Source organism: Pleurodeles waltl, chromosome 6, assembly GCF_031143425.1.
Source record: "Pleurodeles waltl isolate 20211129_DDA chromosome 6, aPleWal1.hap1.20221129, whole genome shotgun sequence".
In the NCBI taxonomy this organism is placed as follows: Eukaryota; Metazoa; Chordata; class Amphibia; order Caudata; family Salamandridae; genus Pleurodeles; species Pleurodeles waltl.
The window spans coordinates 1,584,579,599-1,584,597,789 of NC_090445.1; positions in this window are offsets into that span (position 1 = coordinate 1,584,579,599).

Here is an 18,191-nt window from a genome sequence, read left to right on the forward strand (position 1 = left end):
GTACTTCATTTGTTTTATAGCACCTCTCATACCACTGTAGGGTGTCAGGGCACTTTATTGGGGACTACAAAGTGTAGGATTCACATGTCATCCACCATCCACACTGGTAGGCATTTTCTAAGATTGCTTGGTCCAGAGAAGCACAAACCTTGGATTCAGAACACAGCACAGTGATTAGTGATGACGTTAGCGCAGTGCTTAATTTGTAAATAATGACGTGCTGGTGCCCAAAGCCCTCCTCTTAAACACGTGGCTGCTGCAATTAAATGTGGGAACACGGAATACAGAGGCAGTGTAAGCCTGAAGCCATCTCAGGCCCCTTCAATCCATATAAAGCCACCCCCTGCCACTTCAGCTCACTCTAGCAGCTTTCTACTTTTTCCCTTTGTGATGCTTTTTCGTTTTTCCCTTCCTCTGTCTTTCCCATATGTGTCTTTTGCTCGCAGCAAATGCTTGAGGCAGAAGAATAAGCCCCAGCCCTCAAAAATAAGTGCTGGTGCTCAGCACCGCACAAAACAAGCACAAATGAAGCACTGCGTTAGCAATAAGAATGTATTTCTACAAAGCAAACCTTTTTTAGCAGAAAATGAAAGACTAGGAAAAAACAACTTTCTAATTTGTGGCATGCGGTTTGCATGCAGCTCACTGTACTAGATTACGATTATGAACTGCACAGTAACAAAATAATCTCTGTGATAAAAGCAGAAACCCACTGTGCCATGCACATAAAATACTGTTCTTTGCATGATACACGTTCTTTGCAGCAGGAATATTAACCATCTGCGCTACCTTTGAGTCAAAACTGCCACTGCACAAAACTCCCATCTCTCTCCAGCAGATACATTAATCATTTGGGTTAGCTTGACGGTTTTATTTTTGTAGTACAAGGAGCTTTGCAGTGCCTTTAAAAATGCTCAACAAAGGAAGTAATAAATATGAAAACACGCACGCTCGTGTTTGTCAGAGGCCCCAGCTGGAGAAGTGCCTTTGTCCCAGCCCAAGCCTGCGGACCCCCTGGGAATCTGTGACGGACCCCTGAGGGTCCGCGGACCACAGGTTGGGAACCACTGCGGTAGGTTGTTGAGCTTTAACTTTTAAAAGGATCACCCCCACTATAGGGTTTCCTTTCTCTGAATTCCGTTCATTGAAAATGGCACAACCAATGAATATTCCTGTTAATTGTAGACAGGCTGTTACTACTCACTTTTGCACATGGGCCTGCTAGTGGTGGTGGAGAATGTTACCTTCATGTTTGAGGCACACAAAGCTTATAAATGTGAAGTTTTTTATCCCTGGGTTAGTTTTCCTGCAGTTGATGCCACTCGCCAACATTTCACACATACACTGCAGCTCCAGTTCCAGCTGCATTATTGACCTTATGAATATTTAGCAATAACATTAACTACCAGGAACATCAAAATTGGTTCCAAGGCACCCTTTGGCATGCCCTTCCGAATGTCAGATTGGGTATTTTCAGCAATGTCGGGGCAGAATGGCCTGCCTTGACAGTGTATGCACCATATCTAAATGCAGGAGCATTAAATCAGTGTGACACGCCTGCTCTTTTAAATCATTCATTTAGACTGTATCGACGTTTGATGCAGTTTATTATGATTACCTTGACTACTGCCCCAGCAAGGGTTCTTCAAGCTGGGCAACCACAGTTATCTGTGCCTGCTATTAGCCCAGTTACTATTAATGCTGTTATGGGTAAAATCCCTACCAAAAGGGAGTGCGCAGTGTGCAGCTCCACCAGGGCCCGTGCTGCAGAAGGAACCTAAGAGGCGAAAGGAACCCCAATGATACAAACTATAAAGGCGGTGCACCACTTGAAAAACAATTGTTTGAATACAGTAAGCAAAGAGAGTCCAATTCTCCTGTAGTAGCGACGAAGCAAATCTTCCATTTATTTATTTTCAATTGCAAAACCTTATATTCGCACAGTGATCTTATTACGGCATGAGGTACATAAAAATGACAGCCAACGCGTTTTCCCCCATCAACATAGGGCTTCTTCAGGGCTAAGTGGTATCCACTCGCTCATGGTTAATAATATTCAATGACAAAGTCATTTGTAATGTGCCGAGAAAGGTGCCGGCAATGTAATTTAGGTGGGGTCCATGGCCGTAAACGCAGTCAAACAACCGTTCCTGCCGAAGAGGGCCCGACAGAATCATGCCGGTCCTGATGAGTGATTCTCTTGTTGACAGGGAGCCAATGCAGGTCTCTTAGGTGGCCTGTGATGTGGCAGTGGCTGGGGATGTCCAGGATGAGGTGTGTAGGGGCGTTCTGGGTACAATGCAGTCTTTTCTGGAGTTTGACCATGCATAGAGGGCATTGCCGTAGTCCAGTTTGCTGCTTACGAGGACTTGGGTGACCGTTCTTCTGGTTTCATTAGGGATCCATTTGTAGATCTTCCGAAGCATGCAGAGGGTGTTGGTGTGGTTCCCAGTGTAGCAGGCCACCAGAAGTCGTCCCATGCGGAGGGGGTGGAGCCGAAGATGAGGACCTCAGTCTTGTCGGAATTCAAATTAAGACAGCTGTTCTTCATCCATTCGGTGATGGCCTTCATTCCTTCGTGGAGGTTGGTCTTGGCAGTGGCCACAGTTTTGCCGTTGTCCAGTATGGTTCTGATGTTGTAGGTGGTGGTGATGAGGGCAGTTTCGGTGCCGTGGTTGCTGGGGAATCCGGATTGGGATGGGTCCAGACTGCTGCTCTCCTCGAGGAAAGTGGCCAGTTGTTTGTTGACAATTTTCTGTATGACTTGTGCCGGGAAAGGGAGCAGGGAAATGGGCTGGAAGTTCTTGAGGTCCTTTGGGTCCACCTTAGATTTCTTGAGGAGGGTGTTGATCTTGGCGTGTTTCCAGCTCTCCGGGAAGGTGGCGGACTCAAAGGAACTGTTGATGGTCTTCCAGAGTTAGGGTGCGATGATGGAGCTTGCTTTGTTGAAGATGTGGTGAGGGCGGCTAGGGAGTCGCAGAGGTCTTGTGATAAAACACATTTAAGTACCAATATTGTGTACACTGAATCTCTGGCTCAGCTCTACAAGGTTTGTTTTCACACTCACAGGTGACAGGAGTGAACTTAGTCCAATACACCAGCGCTGAATTTGAAACACCTTGTAGCCCAGCAGAACCCTGGCCAATATATATACAGTGGTGTAGTGCTTCTGGGCCACTAATAGGGAGCAGTGGTAATCCAAACAATCATTCATTAATGATTTGCACACTCACGATCACTAGAAACTGAATAGGTTTTAAACATATTTATTTTAAAATGCTGGGATCTAGTGCACATAATATTGATAACATCACAGAAGATAATGTAAAGCAGCTAAGCTTTACAATAATATTAAAAACATGGAAAAATCACAATTTGTAGCCATTACACCCTCACTGTGTTGTCCCTAAGCGCAATGCTAGTTCTAGCTGATGTATAAATAATAAGCCTGAGTTTTGGAGGTGGTGCGCATACCTGGACTACGAAGTAAGTTGTCTGTTTAGAGTAGCTTGTCAGCTATTTTGAGCACAAGGCCAAGAGCTAGGAGATTCTGCCTATGAGAGAACACAATCCTGGCACCAGGCAGAATAGAATGCTTTGCAGTGCCTCGGGAAGTCTTGCTTGACGCTTCTTTGGTCGAGGTGGAATCTTGTGCCTGCGGCCTGCGTGTTTATCTCCTAACTAAGTGGTCAAATGACAGTCCTTATATACTGAAACTTCTCAGAGATTGGAATTTGTGACATTAAGTTGAGGAATTTGTGACATAGCCTATGTGCGTCCAGGCGTGCATCCCAGAGGATTCCTTTTGGACATATAGGGTGAGAGGACGTCAATCCAGGCTACACTATCTTGGTTATATGTCAATATGTGTTTTTAATCAATCTTGACATGGTGGAAAATAGACATTTTACCCAAACAGATGTTGCCTTGTTTGTTGTACCTGTGTCGTTGATCAAAGGTCTTGACGCTTTCGCAGTTCTTAGAAAGATCGGGTCATTCGACATCTGTATATAATAGCAGCCATGACTATGATTCTGCATAAATAGGGTAGGGCGGCGATTGCCATTATTTGAGAGAGGCAAGATGCTGACTTCCATTATTCAAGATGGAGTCAAGGCCTACACAGGTAAACAAGCTGGACTGGCTAATTAAAATAGAAACTATACCTAAAATGGAACCTGTTCTGTATGTGTTTCATAATCTAAAACTAGAAGAAAGAAGCTTAAAAGCAAGTGATAAAGTTAGTAGAATTATGGAAGGAAACAGTCATATGATTTATGACCTTGCTAGCCTAATTTCGAAGCTAAATAGTTAATAAATTATCGTGTTTTGATTGATCTTGCTTATCAGAGGTACTCATTGTACTTTTGCAGAATAAAGGTGCATGCCAGAAATATGCATTTGATGAGATAGCAATTTTATCACTTGTTGCATGTTTAATAACACTTCTTCAAACTTAAATGAGAAAAGGGTCTCTGCGCTGGAAAACATGATCTTCACAACGCCTGTAGCATCACTGGTCTGAGTCCAGATAACTTGACTTCATGGGATTCAAATGTTTCATCTTTGGAAGTCTGTCTGTACGCACTGAACATGCCATGGGCCTCCTAGGGTGGCGTAATCATTGCCTGTGGGAAATGGAGGAGCTGAATGACTAACCTCCCAGAACAATTGAAAGACAGTTTTCCATGCCATTAAAGGGAGGCCTAGATGCCTCGAAACAAATTTGGTCTACATGATGGCCCATTCAGTGGCAACGGTGGGTCCCCTCTGCAGGCATACTTGGAAGACCTTCAATGGATTTTCTGGGTTATCCAGGCCACACTAATGCATATGCATTGTAATGTGGAGAGGTTCATGCTAGGGTGTGCTAGCTTTATCTGGCCTCCCCAGTCAAAGGGTTCCAGCAGCAGTTTTGGCGCATTTGCAGCTTTTCAAGGGTCCCATGTTCCTGGCAGCATTAACCCTCCCAGCGGGTTCAGAGGCCATAACAGTTCTTCTGCTCTGCAAGAGAGGATCTAAGGGATGACGCAATAACAAACAGAGGAAGCTCTAGTTTAACAACTTTTGCTGACTGCACCTCCTTCAAGCTTTTCATTGCCATTAACCAGCATAGGTTCTACCTTGTTTCAAATCAAATTGTAGATAATTTCCATAGTCCTAGACATGATGAGCATGAAGGATTTACCCTCTACCTTAGAGGATCTCGGACATTTAGGATAACATTCCAATGCCTCAGACTCTTGATTCCAAGTCTGGTTCTCTGTGTTTTGGGCTTGATGGCTTCATGAATCCTGTTGGTGACCCCTATAAGAACAATGATTACATGTCAATATGCTGGAGTTGGGGGTTGCTGGCTCTGAAGGGGTTTCTCCTGTCCATCTCTGGCTATGTTAAAGATAAATATATTACCTTTGTCCATTATCTCAATCAGCAGAACGGAGTGGACTCTTCAACCCTTGGTTAGGAGGCCTTAGCCTGTGGCGGTGGACACTACTGGGGGTGTTTTCCTAATGTTGACTCATCTGGTGGTCAATTTGAATGTCAAAGCTTGTGCCTTGAGCTGCTTGTGTCTGGATGATCATGAATGGGACCAGCCCAATATGAAGGATCTGGATTCTCCCAGATGGGCTTACCTGCACTGACCTCTTGCCATGGCTCAAACCAGGAAATGCCCCCTTGTTTTGTTCACTGAATTTACCACTGCATGGCTCTCCCGGGGTTGGGGGGTGGAGATTTTCTTGCTGAGCTTGGAAAAGAGTCTACTTTAGGGATTGTAGACGGGTCTCGGAAACCTTGTCTACCGCGGCAGCAGAATGGCGGCGTTTCCGCACTTCGGCCGACCCCTTGCCGCGTTCCCATGGCGACGCGTGGAGGGCGGCCGTCTTCCCAGAGCCGGACTTCCGGATGGGGATGGGGAAAAAGACGACGCGAGAGGCGGCGTCGTTAGGGAAAAGGAGGAGGAGAACGCGTCGAGGGAAGAACCGGCAACTGGAGCAGACACCGCGCCGAGAGTGGAGCCCGTAAACGAGAAAAACGTTGTGCAGAGAGAGGAACCAGTGAGTCAGAAGGGGGAAACGCTGAGCGAGGAAAACAACTCCCGCCACGACCCAGGAGGGTCGTGGCTAGGCAAGGTACGGTCCCTTCTGAAGGGACAATCGAATTTTAAAAAGAAACAGCTCTTTGATAATACGCGAGGGGAGGAAAAGAGATAGTGGGAAGTGGTAAAGGGGGAGGGGGTGGAACCAGCTGGGATGAGCACCAATACACTGTGTGAACCCCTTCACCGTGTCACCTACTATGGAAACTCTGAAGGATTTAAAACCCTAAACCTATATCCCCCTAACACACCACCCCCTACTTCTTTCCCTTCAACCACCCTCCTTACTAATCTAGACTAAAACGAAATCCCCACACCCTCACTTACCGTGTGTCCTGCTTGTTTGTTTTTCCGGAACCTTGGCGAGAGACCAAGAGAGAGTTGAAACCGGGAGCCCAACAACGCCTAGAAGAGAAAGCAGCAACCAAATATTAATTTAAGAAGAACCAAGGACAAGAACCTGAGAGAAAGGACAGTATTGCCCATCTGAGGAATTGAACTACTATACATAAATCAATAAGACATTCAAATCCTTTTTGGATCTCCCTAGATATCTCCATCTTGTTTATTCTGTACTGCAGGACCTTCCACAGTGGTGTCAGAAGTGGGATTTGACTGATTAGGCGGTACAGAAAGTACGGGATAATGGGAGAGAAACCCACATTGGAAGACATGATAAAACAACTGGCTGAGGGTCAATGCCACTTGCAGTTGGTCTGGGAAGCACACCAAAGGGAGGCTAAGGAAGACCGGGAAGCCCTCCAAGCAGCCCTGAAAAGCCAAGCCACTATAATGGCGAACAACCAGCTGGTACACAAGACTGCTCTTCAAAAACTGACAGACACCATAGCAGCCAGTAAGGTACACCCAAACGTCCCCAGCTTGGTACTGCAAAAATACCAAGAAGGTGAGGACCCAGACTCGTTTTTTACGAACTTCGAAAGGGTAGCATCTTCAGCGCAATGGCCGGAAGATCGCTGGGGTCAATATATCGCCCCTCTTTTGACGGGTATCCTCGAAACCGCCTATCAGGCCGCAAACCCCGGGGGCACTACCCCATATAAGGACATAAAGAAAAGTATTCTGGAGAGAGTGGGCCATGACACCGAGTACTACCGAATGAAGTTCCGGAAAGTCAGATGGGGACAGAACGAAGATCCCCGCACCTTTTACTTCCGGGTCAAGGATTTAGGTCTGAAGTGGTTGGGGCCATTAGGGAATGACCGTGAAGATGTCATTAAAGCCATCATCTTGGAACAGTACTTAGACGCACTTCCCAGACACACTCGTAACTGGATACGACAACACCCTAAGGTTGATACGGAACTGGCAGTCGATCTTGCTTGTGCCTACCACCGGTCGGTGGACGTTAAGACACTAACTCCCAAGAATCCATGCAAACCGGCTGTAGTACCTCTTAAGTATACACCCCGGCGACCCGTCGAGGAACCCGGACCCTCCCGAAGTGGAGAACAGAGCCCCCTACAACAACCCCAGTGCTTCAGTTGTGGCGAGTGGGGCCACATTGCACGAGGGTGTCCACATAAACAGGACCGCGTTGAACCCATGGAAATAGGGGTCACTAGGGGCAGGGTGTTATGTGTGGGGAAGGGGAGTACTACTTTCAAACGAAACATAAAGATAAACGGAATTCAGGTAGAAGCTTTGATTGACTCCGGTTGCAGTCAGTCGGTGATACGGAGAGATGTGTTAAACGACGTTAGTCCGACTCCGGGTCAGTGGGTTTCCATCTGCTGTATCCATGGAGACAAAGCCGACTACTCTCTAGGTTTGGTTAAAATAGAATGGGGAAAACATCATGATTTCCTTCCCATCGGCATAATGGATCACTTAATAGAAGACTGTATTATTGGCACTGATTATTCCAAATTCATTGATCTTTTAGAACAAACGAGAAGAGTAGACCCTACTTCTGATTGGTGGTTGGACGCCCCATTCGTTGGTAGTGACATCGAAGCGACCCCTGACCGAAAGAGACTAAGTCGGAAGGAAAAAAGGGAAGAAAAACAAAAATATAACCTAAACAAGAAAGAGAGTACCCCAGAAAAAAAGAGTAGCTAGTTTTGACAGTGTCCCAGTCTCTTTTAGACTGAGTCAACAGGAAGACCCCACCCTCATACACGCTTGGAATAACGCCAAAAGCGAATCTAATGGGGAGGTAGGTCCTTACTTCTTAGTTCAGAATAATCTGTTAAATAGAGTCATAAGGACTACAACAGGGAAAAGAAACAGTTAGTGGTACCAGAGCCCTACCGGACTCAAGTCCTCTTCCTAGCCCATAACCAACCAGGAGGTGGACATTATGGCCGAGAGAAAACCGAAGAATATTTGTTGAGGCGATTTTATTGGCCTGGGGTATATGCACATATCCGAAGATATTGTGCGCAATATCCCAGATGTCAACTAGTGGAAGCAGGGACAATGTGGAAAGCCCCTTTACAACCTTTACCCATCATGGACATTCCTTTTAGGAGAGTAGGTATGGATCTGGTTGGACCCCTCTTACCGTCATCTAAGGGTCATTCGTGTATACTTGTCCTGGTAGACTATGCTACCAGATATCCCGAGGCGATCCCTCTTACCAGCACCACTACAAAAGCAGTTTCACAAGCCATGATAACTTTCTTTTCCCGAGTAGGTTTCCCTCAGGAAATCCTTACGGATCAAGGTACACCTTTTGAATCCGGGCTGATGAAACAGATATGCAAAACACTAGGGATATCCCAGATAAAAACGGCAGTTTATCATCCACAGACAGATGGGTTAGTGGAACGATATAACCGTACCATTAAAACACTGTTAAGGAAAACAATAAATGATTCTGGGAAAGACTGGGACCAGAAGTTACCCCTGGTTCTTTATGCTATTAGGACACACGAACAGGCCTCCACTGGCCATAGTCCGTTTGAATTGGTCGTTGGTCGTCAACATCGCAACCTGCTTGAATATGGCCGCTGAATTATGGGAGGAGGAGGATAGTGAGGAAAAACCCATTTTAGAATACATCCATAGGTTAAAAACGCAACTGCAAACTGTGTGGGAGGATGTACGACAACATTTAGAGAAAGCTCAAGAAACACAAAAAAAGCAGTATGATCAGGGAACCAAACTACGAGTTCTCCAACCCAATGATAAAGTCCTAATACTACGGCCCACATCTGAGCATAAATTGCTGGCTAAGTGGCAAGGTCCCTATAGGGTCATAAAAGCAGTCTCGCCTGTCACCTATCTGATTGAGACCAATGACCATCCAAAACGGACTCAAATTTATCATATTAATCTCTTTAAAAAATGGGAACAATCTGAGACTAACACTAACATCCCGGTTACGGGATGTCTCATAACACCAACTTCTGAATTAGGTCTTAACCTATACCCCATGTCTCATCTAGACCTATCCGTAAGCCCCTGTATCAATGACAACTTGTCCAAGGAAAACAAAACCCAATTAATTACTCTGATACAACGATACTCCGAATTCTTTTCAGAGACTCCTGGCCGGACGACTCTAATCCATCACCATATCAGAACTCCAGAGGGTCGCACAATACGTCTCCGTCCCTATAGAATTCCAGAGGCCAGAAAACATATTATCGAAGAAGAGATAACGAAAATGTTAGAATTGAAAGTAATCGAACCCTCCACTAGCCCTTGGTGTTCTCCGGTCGTTCTAGTGCCGAAATCAGATGGGACCATCCGGTTTTGTATTGATTTTCGGCGACTGAATGATATTTCTTTATTTGACACATACCCTATTCGCCAGGTAGACGATGTATTGGAAAAATTAGGAGACGCTAAGTATATGTCTACCCTTGACTTAACGAAAGGCTATTGGCAGATTCCACTAGCTCCAACAGACAAAGAGAAGACAGCTTTTTAAACCCCATCTGGGTTATATCAGTTTACTGTTCTTCCCTTTGGCCTTCACGGAACACCTGCTACGTTTCAGCGTCTAATGGATCAAATCCTACGTCCATTACAAGCCTTTACAGCCACATACCTAGACGACATTGTCGTCTTTAGCAAAACATGGTCCAAGAATCTACATCATCTACAATTAGTGTTTTCCACGTTAGCGCAGGCGGGTCTTAAGGCCAATCCAAAAAAATGTGTACTAGGACAAACACAGATTTCTTATCTGGGATATGTTATTGGTATGGGTGTTCTACGACCCCAAAAAGACAAGGTGGAAGCTATTAAACAGATACCTCTTCCCAGAACAAAAAAAGAGCTCCGCTCCTTTTTGGGGTTAGTGGGGTACTATCGTAGGTTTATTCCCCAGTACTCCACCATTGCAACCCCCCTCACTGACCTCCTGAAGAAGCAGTTTCCCAATAAACTCCCCTCTTTCTCAACCTCTCAGACTCAGGGATTCCAGGTACTAAAAGAGGCCCTCACAACAGAACCGATATTACGCTGTCCCGATTTTTCCAAACCATTCCACCTTTACACGGACGCTTCCAACGTAGGTCTTGGGGCAGTCTTAGCCCAACCAGACGAACTAGATCTTGACCATCCTATCGTCTACATTAGCTGTAAACTCCTTCCGAGGGAAGTTCATTATCCTGCTATCGAAAAAGAATGCCTGGCCATAAAATGGGCCATTGAATGCTTACAGTATTACCTCCTCAGCAGGTCTTTTGTCCTTTATACTGACCATGCCCCTTTGACCTGGTTAGCCTCCCATAAGGACAGTAATTCACGAGTGTTGCGCTGGTTTCTTGAGCTCCAGCCTTTTAACTTTCAGGTCCGCCACATCGCTGGTACCCGCCAATGCCCTGCTGACTTTCTTTCCCGCTGTCCGGACTCGACCGTCCTCTACCAGTCCCGTTCTTGGGATGAGGAGTGTAGACGGGTCTCGGAAACCTCATCTACTGCGGCAGCAGAATGGCAGAGTTTCCGCACTTCGGCCGACCCCTTGCCGCGTTCCCATGGCGACGCGTGGAGGCCGGCTGTCTTCCCAGAGCCGGACTTCCGGATGGGGACGGGGAAAAAGACGACGGACGACGCGAGATGCGGCGGCGTTAGGGAAAAGGAGGAGGAGAATGCGTCGAGGGAAGAACCGGCAACCGGAGCAGACACTGCGCCGAGAGTGGAGCCCGTAAACGAGAAAAACGTCGCGCAGAGAGAGGAACCAGCGAGTCAGAAGGGGGAAACGCTGAGCGAGGAAAACAACTTGCAAGGTACGGTCCCTTCTGAAGGGACAATCGAATTTTAAAAAGAAACAGCTCTTTGATAATACGGGAGGGGAGGAAAAGAGATAGTGGGAAGTGGTAGAGGGGGAGGGGGTGGAACCAGCTGGGCTGAGCACCAATACACTGTGTGAACCCCTTCACCACGTCACCTACTATTGAAACTCTGAAGGATTTAAAACCCTAAACCTATATCCCCCTAACACACCACCCCCTACTTCTTTCCCTTCAACCACCCTCCTTACTAATCTAGACTAAAACGAAATCCCCACACCCTCACTTACCGTGTGTCCTGCTTGTTTGTTTTTCCGGGACCATGGCGAGAGACCGAGAGAGAGTTGAAACCGGGAGCCCAACAACGCCTAGAAGAGAAAGCAGCAACCAAATATTAATTTAAGAAGAACCAAGGACAAGCACCTGAGAGAAAGGACAGCATTGCCCATCTGAGGAATTGAACTACTATACATAAATCAATAAAACATGCAAACCCTTTTTGGATCACCCTAGATATCTCCGTCTTGTTTATTCTGTACTGCAGGACCTTCCACAGGGATGCAGACCTCAAACTAGCCATTCAATCTCCCCTTCCCAAGTAGAATAGCTTTAATGGCAGGGCTTAGCTCCAGTAAATACATAGCCTTCCTTTCCTTTAGGTCCTCTCAATTACCTGAATAAACCTCATATATTCCTCAGCTATTTTGATCTGTCCTTTCTTTCTTACCACTTTCTAGATTCTTCGTCGTTATTTATCGTGTCTTACTTTGCAGATGACATAGATGTTTGGCCAATTCCATTGGTAACCGAAATGATCGCTCCTGTATGAAGAGGACGCCTTTAAACAAGAATGTATGGATACTTCTTTCTGATGATTTTGAATCCTACCAGGTGCCAGACTTACTGAATCCAAAAGCTTCAGTAGCTCCTATGTGCCAGTAGGTGGCAGCATTGGCATCCACTGCCTCTCCATCCTACACCAAACATGACTACTTGGAACCTATGTAGGTGCCGCCTCTGCTCTCCTTCTGTTTGCATATAAGTTCTGTTGATAAAAAGTTATTTGACAATGTAAGAGGGATGTCGTACTAAACATTACTAAAGATTACAGATCCCAAGCTGTCGTATGTGTTGCAAATGTTGGTCTTGGTTCTGCATGACGTCTGGCTGTGGTGCCTGGGGCCTCATCATGACACAAAGTCCTGTTATAAGCACTCCCCTATACATTTAGAGTTGATTAAGAAGCGGGAGACTAAATAGTACATCCATGAACACAAGAAAGGAGGCTGCTTCATCTGTTGATCGCCTGTTCTGATGTTTCCATAAAGGGTGGTTGCATGTTTCGTCAGGCTCCTTTTAATAAACCACAGTGGGACCTTAATTTGGTCTTGACCTTCCTGATGTGATCCTTTTAAACTGCTTCAGTGCTACACTCTTCAACCTCTTAAAGTAAAAACAGTGATTTACATTGCAGTGGTTTCGGTGATCCACCTTAGTGAGTTTCGGGCTTTTTTGGTCCATCTGTCTTATACAACCTTCTTCCCAGACAGCTAGTTCTCAGGACTTGTGCACCCTTTCTTTCTAAAGTGGTGTCACCTTTTATAGGGGTCATTCCTTTACCCTTCCTATTTACGTGCTTTTCTTCTCTGCATCCATATGAGGAAGAAAGTGACTAGTTAGTCATGCGTCGTGCCGTTGGCATATATCGTAATTGGGGAGGAAAGCATTAATGATCAGCTATTCATTTAGTTCTCCGGTGTCAAAAAAGGAAAAGCAGCCCAGAACACAAAGTTGCTTACCTTTGGTAACACTATTTCTGGTGGATACATTATCTGATGCAGATTCACTCACTTTATGAATACTCCTTCCAGGCTTCACAATGCTCCAGAAAACTTTTTCCTCAGCAATGACTCTTCAGCTCTGCCAGGTGGCACAATGTGCCGCTGGATGTGATGTCACTGGGGTATATGAGTTGCCAATCACTGCATGGACGTCACCTCCTGATGTTCATTCCATGCCCTATTGATGCGGAGGGAGCCACAACAGTGTCAAATACTGCACACACTGATTCTGGGTAGCATGGGATTTTATTAATCGCAACGGTAGCCAGTCTGGGTGGAAAGAAGTAGTGAGGCATCTATGGGAAGGTAAGTAACCTTTTCGTCTGATGGATACATTCCAGCAGATTCCTTGCCTTATTAATGAATCTCAAACAAGTACCTCCCTGTGACGTGGGACTGAGTAGTGCTAGTTAACGAAAGAAATCTTGCAACACCGCTCCTGCAAAGTATGTCATTGCATGCCTGAGATGTGAGGCAGTGGAACTTTGAGCATGCGTGCCTTCCAGAGGATTTTTCATGCACTGGTCATAATAAAAGTTGATACAAATGATGACGCAACATGAATGGTGTAATTGTACATCACTTTGACACTTTTATCTACAGCAAAGGCTGTAAAAAGCTGGTCAAGTCTGCCCTGTCATGTGTGGTGAAAGTAGTAGGCCATCACACACCTGGGATTCATCCTGTGCAGACATTCTTCCCTCCTGGTTGGTTATGAAAGAAGATAAACATAGGGAAGAATAATGGTCTAGACCCTTTGGGGTATCAAGGATAGCCAGTAAAAAGAACTAACTTATCAAGTTACAAAACTGTGAAGGGTGGACAAACTGATAGGTCCTGCACTACTCTAATGCTGAGAGCAGAATTCGCACCAACAAAATAGGTTTTAGATGAAGCAAACTGTGCATTGCCTCGAACAGTGATGACATCAAGAATGTCAAAGCATGGTTCAAGTCCCAATGGGACACAATTAACGGAGTGGGAAGAACAAATAAAGCAAACTTTTCAGGAAATGTACCACTGATGGCAATCTAAACAGGGAAAGTTGACACGGAGAAACATGAAAAACATGGCTGATACCTAGCCCTTAATAGTTTTCACTGCCAGGTCCTGCTGAGTGAGGGACAACAAAAATCACAAGACTTCGAAAAGGGGAGATTTAAAGGGGGTTCATACCGTCCCATCTCTCCACTGAACGAACTTAGTCCAGGGGCCAGCTGGGTGGATTTGGTAGCCTGCCTCCTGGCAGCCAAGATGGCATATGCGACCTGTTTAGGAAGACAAAAAGACACTAACTAGCACTGCCAAACCAATTCATATGTAGCCGCAGAGTTTGGCCTTTGGGTGGAGAACCTGACCATCAGGATGGTCAGTTCAATACAGAGAGGGAGATAAGAGGGCGGCCAAAACCTTAGTGTCAACAGATCGGCATACCAGATCCTCTCCCAGTCTTGGGCAATTAGAATCACCTCTGCTTGATCCCCTTGCACCTTTTTCAGTACTTTTGACAGAAGCATGATTGGCAAAATGCATACATGAGGCCCCAAGGCTAGTTGAACGTCAGGTCATCCCCTGAATCTATTGACGGGGAAGTGTGTTGCATATAACTGAGGACACTTCCTGTTCTCGACCATAGCAAAGAATTCCACAAATTGAAACCAAAACATGGAGAAGCACACTCCACTCACTTTGGCATCCCACTGGCCCTGTGAGGTGACTGAAAGCATCCACCCTCACAAGGAAGGAGTCTGCTGGGCAAGCTGCTACTAGGAAGAATCCAAGTAGCTGCACCCAGTTGCACATATAAATCGCTTCTCCAAATAGGATCCACAGCACCATACCACCCTGTCTTTTGATCAAATGGACTGTGGTGGTGGTGTCGGACAACATTTGTACATTGCCACCTGAGCCTTGTGAGCAGGCATCTGTGACCACAGCAGCCTGAGCCATTGTGGGGTTAAATGGGTGACCCCTCAGAAGGTTGGAGTCCATCCAACAGTGCAATTCCTGATGAACCAACTGCAAAATCTGCACCTGAACCAAGGTACTTCCTTGATGTTGCAACCACTGCCTCCTCATATCACATGTGAGGAGTCTCATCCACCATCTGACGTGAGGTAACAACATGAGGGGGGAAGGGTTGTGTTGGACACAAATACTAATAAAGACAGCATCTTTGTGGTTGTGCAGTGAAACTTCTAGATATTGATGGTAAAGGCCAGTTTGTGGAGAAGAGTCATCGTCTGTAGGAGACCTTCCTGGACTTGCGCTGGGGACACCGCCTTCACCAGCCAATCATCCATGTACGAAAATACAAAAACTCTCTACCCTAGCAGCAAAGCTCCCATGACTGCCTGCATCCCTATAAAGATGCGTGGGACTGTCATGAGCCTAAATGGGAGAGCAGAAAACTGATTGCGTTAAGACCTTACCATCAGTAACATCTTAAGGGTTTTCGAAGTCCTGATCGGAACAGCTTTGAATTTATTACCCATTATCTGCTCATTCAAGCGCTTGTGATACATGACACCCAACAATAATAAATTATTCGTTAAACTTTCAGAAGCAGCAAAAAGCTCAAGCTGTTTGGGTTCCGCCAGCCATATAGTACAAAAAGAAAGCTTGAACAAGCATTGATAAAACCATTTTATTTTTTTAACTTGGATCTAGGTTTTTCAGTGCCTAACCAGCTTGCAACTATCTTTATAGGAAAGCCACCCCTGGAGTGACTTTGGGGATATTCAGTAACGAATACATAATATTATGTCATATTTAAATCGTGTTTGGAATTGTAGCTTCAGTTGTCTGATATTGATAATCACAAATAAATCTCCTTTCACTTCTGGCGTTCTTGCTGCAACAGTGCCCACCGAAGAACTACTCTCTACCCTGTCACATTCCCACTGGTTAAAATCTGATTATTGTCTCCTAATTTCTGTTCCCCTGTCGTGTTCCTGTTTTTCGCCGTGCAGTCAGTCAACTCTGACTCTGCTTACTTAAAGAAGTGAGAGGAACTGGGAGACAAGGGCAGGCCAGAGAGGTCAAGCGAACTGTACAGTGATAGTGACGAAGAGAAGGGAGAAAGTGGATGGATATGAGGTAGATAAGGTAGGGGGAGAATGAAGGTTAAGAGAGGAAGGTGGGTGGGTCTGAAGGAAAGGGGTAAAAAGTAAGAGTTAGATGAAAAGGAGACAAGATAATGTTTTAGAGTGAGGTAGAACTAGAAATAGGGAGAAGGTAATGTAGAATACTAGGCAGAAGAGTGAGGTACACTAAGGGTTATATGAGAGAAAGATAATATGGAAAGAGCTAAGTTCGAGAGAGGCAAAGGCCAAGCTAAGTAGGGGTGGATATGTAGAGATACTTGAGATAGTGAGAGAAACAGACAGATGCACAGTACATGGAGCTGTGTGGATAGAAAGAGGGGTACAGCGAGAAAGGGTATAAAAAGACGGGTGAGGTAAAGAGAGAAGTGAAGCAGATAGAAAGGTAGCAAGGAGTGAAGGGTAGAAAGAGAAATAAGGTGTAGAGAAAAAAGAGTTTGAGAGACGGAGAGGAGGTGAGGTGGATACGGAGGTGAACAGTGTGTGAAGAAGAGATTTGTGAGATAGAGGCAGAGATGTTGAGGCAAAGGCATGTATAAAGAAAGAGATGGCGGGGAGGTAGAAGGTGTGAGTTGAAATGAGGTGGAGTTGCAGAGAGAGAAATAGTTCATGATGGAGAAAAGGAGGTAGAGATAACGAAATGGAGATAGCCAGAAAGAAGTAAGATATTGGGGGAAGGGAAGTAGAGGGAAGAGTGTGAGAAAGAGAGTGAGATGGAGGATTAAAAGGTAAAGAAGCAAACTAACACTGATATAATGTAAGAGGCTAGTTAGTGAAAGAGAGAGAGAATTGTGGGGGCTGGGAGGGATGAGGTGCTGACAAACATGTGGTGGAGAGTGAAATGGAAGAGGGAGAGTTTGGAAAGGGTAGTGAGGCCGAGGGAGAGGAAATGTAGCCAGAGGGAGAGAGATAGCGAGGTTAAGGAAAAAAAGACGAGCTGTGAGGTGACGTAGATGGGGAGAGATAAAGGGAGGGCAGATGGAAACAACAGCTACAGAGAAAGGAATGAGTTAGAAAGAGGAAGTTGAAGGGGAGACGTAGAGGTAGGCATAGAGTGATGGAAAGAGAAAGGGACGAGGTCATCAGAGAGGTGGAGTAAAGTCAACTAGAGACCTGAGGTAGACCACAGTGAGATAGAATCACGATAGGTACATTGAAATATAGGTAGAAGGAGGTAGAGTTGGAGTATGGAGAGTGAAATGCCATACAAAGATTCTTTTTCGCTTTGTCACTGGCTGTCCAACATTGTGATGGCTACGGTTCGGCAAAGAGCATGCACTAACGTTTATGTTGTGCATGCCCAGCTGTTAAACTAGAGTACAAAAGATATGTTTTTATGCACACTGTTATTATGGCAGCAGTTTAAACTGTCTTAACTACTTTACCAGGCTCCACATGGAAGGTGGACAGACAGCTTGGGCAATTTCCCACTTTGCCCATGCCTTAAAACACCTCTGCCCACCTGGAACCTCAAGTAGCTCCTATGGGCAGGGATAGTTAGAGGATTAACCTAGGTACCCTAGAGATCCAAGTCACCAACCCATCTCTTGAGTTCAAGGTCAATAAGCTCTGACTCAGGGACAAGTTGTTCTTGTCCATTCAGATGAACTGGTAGAGAAGGCAGGATCGGCCTCTGGTAGCTGTCCTCTTATCAAGCAAGAAGTAAAGTGAGAAGAATTCTACATCCCTTCTGGAGACACCACTTCAGTGACCCCTGTTTCCAGCAAGGCAAGGACTTCTGCCTTCAGGATTGAGGCATTATACAGCAAGTACACCCTGAAGAATTTGGGTGGTCTGGTGGGAAACAAAGGTAGGGAACAGTGTAGCTGAGCATATCAGCTGGCTCACCCCATGATTGTCAATATCTGCTCCCGATGAGTAACAAAATCCGAGACCCCAGCAGATAATGGCAGGGGAAGAAATCAGTGGGTTTTATATG